This window comes from Magnolia sinica, chromosome 7 (assembly GCF_029962835.1).
Source record: "Magnolia sinica isolate HGM2019 chromosome 7, MsV1, whole genome shotgun sequence".
NCBI classification, from domain to species: Eukaryota; Viridiplantae; Streptophyta; class Magnoliopsida; order Magnoliales; family Magnoliaceae; genus Magnolia; species Magnolia sinica.
Window position 1 is genome coordinate 26,818,744 of NC_080579.1, and position 7,675 is coordinate 26,826,418.

Consider the following 7,675-nt stretch of genomic DNA (forward strand, 5'->3'; position numbering starts at 1 on the left):
AAGGCTGGGCTGGGCTCTCTCTCTCTCTCTCTCTCTCTCTCTCTCTCTCTCTCTCTCCCCTTAGTGGAAGGATGGATAAGTGGGTGTGCTCTATGAAATTAGAAGGGGTGTCTCTGATGAGATGGGATGTCTGAAATGAGAAGGGGATGGGGCTATTTATAGTCTCCAACCCTGGTTTCCTTGTAATTCCTAGTGATACTAGGGGAAAAAGGTGGTTCAAGAACTATGATTGGAGATTTCCACATAACATCATCTCATGGGTTAGATAAGGTGATAAAAGGGTAAGGAGAGAGGCATCTGAGTAAACGCACCTCAACCGTACACTTAGGGCCTAGAAAAGGAAGATTGCACATGCTTAAGGGACGCTTCCCCAAAGAGGGAAAGTGCCACGTGGCCAGTGGCAACCTGGTTGCCACCGGTCCTCACTTGGACTCCCTGCATTGGGAGGAAACATCTTCCAAGAGTGTGGAGAATTTGCTGTGAGAGTTGTTGCTTTAAGGTTTCGACTATTTCTCCGATTGGACTTGGTTTTAGACTTAACTAGGTGAGTTGGCTGAGTTGTGGGGTTGGGTAGGCTAACCTGGTGAATTAATTGGGTGGGTTGACTCATCGAGTTAACTTAAGGCTCTAGGGTTTTGGGTTCATAGGTATTAAGGTTAGGCCGATTTAGTTGAATGGGTTGAGTTCAAGGTTTAATACTGGAGTTCCTAGGGTTTAGGATTCTAAGGTTAATGTTTAGGATTGGGGTATGGTTGGCCATCCATTCGTTCACACTTTATTAGCTTACCAACCAGGGTTGGGGTGGGGTCTCTACACTTTAAGAAGGGGTTGGGGTCTCTACACTTTAAGAAGCAGGAAATGATATACGTGGCATATAATCTCGAATGTGTCTTATCCACACCATCTGTCATTTTGGATCATTGTTTTAGGGCATAAGCCCAAAAATGAGGCATATCCAAATCTCCAGTGGGACCACACCATAAGAAAATAGTGATGATTGAACACCCATCATTAAAAACTACCTAAGACTCGTTGTAACGTTTATTTGACATCTAACCTATTTTTTAGCAGAGTTGGAAGAAGGAAAACACAAATATCAGCTTGATGCAAAACTTGTGTGGCTCCAATAAGTTTTTAACCGTAGGTGTTCAATAACCACGGTTGCTTGTGGTGTGGTCCATGAGAATTTAGATCTGCCTCATTTTGGGATCAGACGGCTAGATAAAATGAATGAACAACGTTCATAAAATACATAAATCATGATGGGCCCATAAATCATTGTTCAGATATGCAGAATTTGCAGTATCAGTATGGAATTCGTGTCGGCCCCTCATGCAATGGGGTTCATGCATGAACCACTGAAACAATGGCAAAATAGGAGGGTAGTACTGTAATTTGGGAAAGGTACAAGAAGATGTCAAATGGTAATATGTGCTGTCAATCAAGGATAAAACTATCTTTTCCTCACTTGTTGGTTCTAACCGTTTGGTGCCCGTCAGTGAAGGTTGTTGTAGGACGTATATGAAATTGATAAGCAGGTTTTAAGAAATAGTTTAAGAGCACGAGGTTTCTAGTCCATAGCTAAAAAGATAGGCAGCTATATGGAAAAATCCCTTGTTTAGTATACAAGCTACCATAACTAGTAAATCCACACTCACATTACGTTAAACATAAACAACATCATGCCCATCCTTTAAATCATACCCGTCATCATTATGTTGACATACACGTATCATCATCTCAACCATTAATAGGTGCATCCCACCTTGGTGTGACTCCCACATTGACCTTTAGACTATACACCAGGTATGCGGTCCCAAAAGTCAAGTGTGAGTCCCACTTGTTGAACCAATAAGCTAATTCAAAGGGATAAACTTACAACCATAAGGCTTTCAATGGTGTAGACCTAATTCCACAACTAAGTGGACTCCACTCATTCCACCGTAAACTAGAAACAATGCACAATCTCAAACATAAAGACAACATACTAACATCTTTCATGTCATACATCATATTTGACCGACTAGTCACATACACAAGTAAACCAAGAAAAAGCTCAATTATCCAGTTTATGCATTCTAAAATAGGCCTCACTAAGTGTGGTCCAATTGAATAGAGGTAGTGTGCAAGGCACACTGACCACCAAGCAATGAGCTTGCCCAACGGGCTTAAGAAAGGTTACCACCATGGTGGGGCTTCTCACTCCCCAACGATTTCTCTTAGTGTTGGGCCCACTTAGGCCTTAGGGTTGCCTCATTTAGATGAGCCCAAGGCCACCAATATTATCTTAATATAATAATTAGGTAGCAAGATCTATCCACTACACATTTCACATGTTAAATAACACACATTTACAAAACATTCCAGGTAGGCCTCATTAGATGAAGGATAAGGCCCATACAAGACAGCCGATGCTAGATGGTCCACCTAAGGTTTTTTGCCCACCAGCACTTAGGAGTTCATTTTCAGAGTTTAGATGTTGCATTAAATTCCTTGGGAAGGTGGTGGACCCCATTGATTTGCCCCACAAGAATTTTGTCAAACAGATTTTTAGTAAAAGGTTGGTTTCTGGCCATCTTCAATTCAAATTTATGATCATGTGGGGCCCACATCTGATGAAAGAAGGATCTATCTGGTAGCTCTATGTATGGTCTTTAAAAATTATAAGGCTTGCCTCATTATTTGAGTGTCCAATTTACGATGATGGTCCAAATATGAGTACTTAGCGAAAATGTGCAGGAAACACAGTGCAGAATTAGTTTTGGCCTGACTTTGAGTACGTTCCATGATTACAAGAGACCACCTTTCAGCGTGATGTCAGGTGTCATTGATAGTCCTATATATGGACTTCAAAAAATATAATATGGGACCAACTTTTTATGCACACATAATATTTGGTGTATGGATAAACATATGTATTTTAATTTTCTGCATAGAATTTTCTGCATAACCATGCCTAGCCCAATTTTGGGACCCACTCCTCATCATGTGGAAACTTATTTGGACTAATTGGTATATTTTAAAAGGTCGAAGTGGTGGCCCACTCATATCTTGTGCATATGATCCACCACAGAGGCCCAAAGTTAGTCCAAAACACAATTAATCTGACAGTTCTCAGCAATGGGGTCTGTCATAACTTTAGGCCCAATTTCCAAACACTTGGGGATCATTCCCGATAAAACGTTAGGACATCCCAGGCCACTAATATGTGGATTAAACATCCCCTATATTGGGACCCTTAACTACAGAGCGTGAGGCCCACCACAAGGTGTCAAAGAGGCCTAAATGCAATACATATACTAGAAAAAATTTCAACAAACAGAAAAAGTGCAAAAGGATAAGAAATATATCTAATGGCAAGTCGGACCCACATGCTGGAAAGGCATAGATAAGATACACACATCAATGCACATGTTTGTACACATGTTTGTACAGATTGGATGAACTAATAAAACACATATCAGAAGAGGTCTCACTACCAAGTGGGTCCACAAATAGGATAAATGTTGTGTATAACATACAACTTACAAGTAGCACATGAAACGACGTGTTTTGGTCCGTTGCTAAAATATCTGTAAAATAAATAAATAAATATCGCCAGATTTTTATTTATTTTTAGTCTTACACCTGATAGTCATTCAAAAAATAATTCACATGATTGTTTAATAAGAATCCCGTTCACAAAATTCAACAGATTGTGCTGAATATGATTTTAATTAATTCAAAAAATAATTCACATGATTTTTATTTTTATTTTTTGTTCTCTTTGTAGGGCTTTTGCTCCTTTCGGCAGTCTCTGCCCTTTAATAAAGTCGCTTATCTTTCAAAAAAAACAAAACATATTTGTAGCCACTCGTGTTTTCTTGGGAGGAAAAACAAAGTTTCCCCTTTACTCCTATTTTTTCTTCTTCTTGATAAACAATGTTCCTTGATCTTCATTTAAAAAAAAAATAAAAAAATCCAAGTGAATGATCTATGCCTAGATGTAAGGAATATCAACAGGTAGAGAAGTTGATGGTCCTTAAATCATGTTTTGATAATCTTTTGTTCTCTGACATTTGTTAGATTTATACCGTTGACTTATATGAGAACCAAAGAAGCCATCATCACCACCATGTCTCAATGCCGCTTACAAGAAGAGCTAATCATGGCTGTTTTCTTAGTCCCCCTCCCCAACCCTCCAAAGAAAAATCTATGATGTGGTTACCATAGATGACTAGGAAATTTCAGAAGCTCACTACAAAAGAGCTATTCTTATGTAACTCGGCCTCCAAGGAAAACAACATGCTAGATTTTCTAACTACTAACAATGTTCTTTGGAACTATAATGAGAAAGTTGGATACAAGGATAAAAACAAAAACAAAAATAAAAAAGATGATATGCATGAATCTGGAAGGGAAACAAGCATCAATTAATCAGTGAAAGTCAAGAAACCAAATTAAAAGTTACACTACAGAAAAGCTAGAAAGAACATACAGTATGTGCAAGTTTGGCAACTGAGATAACTCTGGTGGAAGGCTCCCAGATAAGTTGTTATTGTCCAGAAGGCTGCAAAGATTCACTTCACTAATTTATATATATATATATATATATATATATATATATATATATATATATATATGCAACAAAACCAACATACCCTTAGCAACTAAAAAAATTGCCTGAGGGTATGTAACAACTCAAACTCAGAGCCAATAGCGTACTGTAATCATGGTATGCCAAAAAGGTTACGTAACAATATCAGTGGTAACTGTTATGCATCCAAAATGGGCATTATAGAAAAATAAAAAAATAAAAATGGCCCGTAACAGCCCCATATTGGGACAGAAATGGATTTTATTTTATTTTTTTCAAAAAAAAAGAACACCGTAACTGTTATGGCCCATATCTTAACGGTAACAGTAGTGGCCATTACGGCCACTGTTACCATTTTGGAATACCTTGAATGTTATACAAACAGAAAAAAAACCATTAGCTTAACTTACAAGTGAACAAGAATTGGTAAGTTGGAAAGCTCAGGTGGAATTTCCCCACTGATTGAATTATTGTTCATGTGCCTGCCAAAGAAAGCAGATTATTATATCAAAATGGTTAAACTTTTGTGCCACATAAAAGCAGCATTGCAAATCAAAGCCCACTCACAAATGCTTTAATTTCTCCAAGTTTGCAAATGATTTTCGTATTGGTCCCAATATATGGTTCTGATCTATTTGTATTCTGTCCAGGTTAGGAAGACAACCAAGCTCATCGGGCAAAGAACCTGATAATTGATTTCCATTCAAGAGCCTACAACAAATAGCACATAGAAAGGCAGGATTTAAACAAACTGAAATTTTTTAGTCAACAATCAGTAAGTGAACAAATGGACAAATAATCCCTTTATAATGCCCATAGAGTAGTAACATAAATAAAATAATTACTAAAGAAAAAAAATGAATGATCCTTCCAGCATGTCTTCAAGCATTAAAAAGCATGTAAATTGAATGCAGTTTTTCCAAAAACTAAACATTTAAGACTTCAAATAGAAAATCAAAGAAATAATATTTACATCAATGTGGAATGAGATTTGGACTGTAGTGTTAACTAGATCATGCAGCAAAAGCAACTAGACGAACAACAGAACTTTTGAAAACAAAGCAGAACTCCCAAGAAAGATCTTTGAAAGAGCAAAGAAGGAGAGTTATAGCCTCAGTTTTGGTTTTAAAATCATTCGCAGGCTCAAAAAAGAAGACCTGCTATGGGATTAGCAGGATTTTTGTGATTTCAGAGATATTTTCTCTGGGGTTGGATGATTTTATCACTTTTCTTTTTGCTGAAGCTGCTTTTTTTTACTTTCTAGTAAAGTGCTTGCTGATCAAAAAAGAATTCCAAGATCAAACTCTAGGCAAAAGGATCAGAAAAGACATGGAAAATCTTCAAGCTAACATTTAAAATGAAAATACCAGTAATGGACTATAAAAGGAGTCAGCAACAACTAAATTATGTGAATGATGTTCTTCAGTTGTCCAGAACTGCATTCCTTTGCCACATGTACAATCACAAATTATAGGGGAGGCATGGCCTAGGTCAGGGTTGGCCCTAGCCTAATCCTACTCCCCTGTGCCCTTTGCCCTGGCCCAGCCCTGGTGCTATTCAAGAAGAAGAAGAAGAAAGATTGATCTCCATGGCATACAGTAGAGCAGCATCAACACCATGAACTAAGGTCCAACTTCTTAAAACAATAGTGAACACGTCTTGGTGGAACATTATACCAACTGGAATTTTGATTTGAATCAGAAGCCCAGTTGGCAGCCAATACTGAATTTTTAAACCTTGAACTACACAATTCACCACTTGTCTAATTTAGATGAATGGTCAGGGGGTAATTTTGCACTCATACAACCACCACATCCCAATTAGGACATAATCGAGGAGCTTTGTTAGTTGTTACTCGGTGGACACAACTATTAACAGAACTACAACTTCTAACTGTAAAATACCCAAATTATCAGAAAAACAAGAAAACCATGTCATCAATAACACCAAAGGGTGGTGATGCATATTCTAAAGACTATATATATATATATATATATATATATATATATATATATATATATATATATATATATATATATATAACAGGGATATAGTTTCAGGGCCTGTTTGTTTTAAGAAACCCAAGACAACATGGGGCCTGTAGCTCCACATCATCAGTTTAATCAACATTTTCCTGGAAAATGGCCCACTATTTGTATGTCTTTTTTTTTTTTTTTGGCTAGGTCAAAACAAGAAACATTCAAATCAAAGGTTGCTCTCCCAAAGAACAACCACGCCATTCCTATCCTAGTCTAGAAACCCTTGGATTCTTCTAATGCAAAGTCTTTTGGAAGCAGCGTAAATGATTCGAAAGATTACATCACCAAATTATCACAATAATGGTTAAATGATTTACAAATTGAAATCACACTTCATCACATGTAGAAAGATCCAAGAGTAAACAAATAAAGAATGATAATCCCGTGAGTTGCAGGCATACCGGCTTTCCGAATTTGGACAGCTCAGCACTTTTCGCTCTATGCTGACCTGGATAACCTATTTGGTTCAAATGGAAAAAAGGAGCTCAGGTGACATGAATATTACTTATCTTTTACGTAAAATAAAATAGCAAATGAAATATTGGCTCCATTAACACCAGCATGATTATGTTGAACTCTTGAGCATAAAATTGGCAGATGACATCAATTCAGTTCAATTAACAGAAGCATGCTGTTGTGCAAAGAAAACTGCAACCCAGTAAGGGATTTCATTTAAAAGGAAAGCAAAAAACTTATTAAAGAGCTAAACTAACTTAAAATTGAAGGACGTAGTATTTTTTAAACTTGAGCACGCACGCTGATTTGTAGCTTAATGTATACCATGAAATGCACTAGGCCTAGCATAGCCTTTCCAGTAAGCAAGTTGAGGAGGTACACTCGCAGTTAAGTAGGGAACCTTGCAATGCAGTGTATAAAGATAAACAAAAATAACTACAAAATTCATCAGTTCAGTTTTCATGCTTTATCAAAGTATTCAAAAATGGTAATATAATGGCCATACTGGCCATTACATAACGTTAATGGCACGGGCTGTTACACAATATGGGGTAACAGACCATTCCAGAAATTTTAGACCATGACAGGCCTATGACGGCCATAA

At 37.3% G+C, this 7,675-nt stretch overlaps 1 long non-coding RNA gene across 1 annotated transcript; it reads right to left on the reverse strand.

Annotated features, from left to right (window-relative positions):
- Positions 1–3,957: 3,957 nt before the first annotated feature.
- Positions 3,958–5,297, reverse strand: LOC131252029 (uncharacterized). The gene is made up of 3 exons (XR_009174110.1): positions 5,144–5,297; positions 4,987–5,058; positions 3,958–4,549 (listed from the first exon to the last, which is right to left on the reverse strand). It is a non-coding gene; the product is annotated as an uncharacterized LOC131252029 (long non-coding RNA).
- Between the last annotated feature and the right edge of the window lie 2,378 nt (positions 5,298–7,675).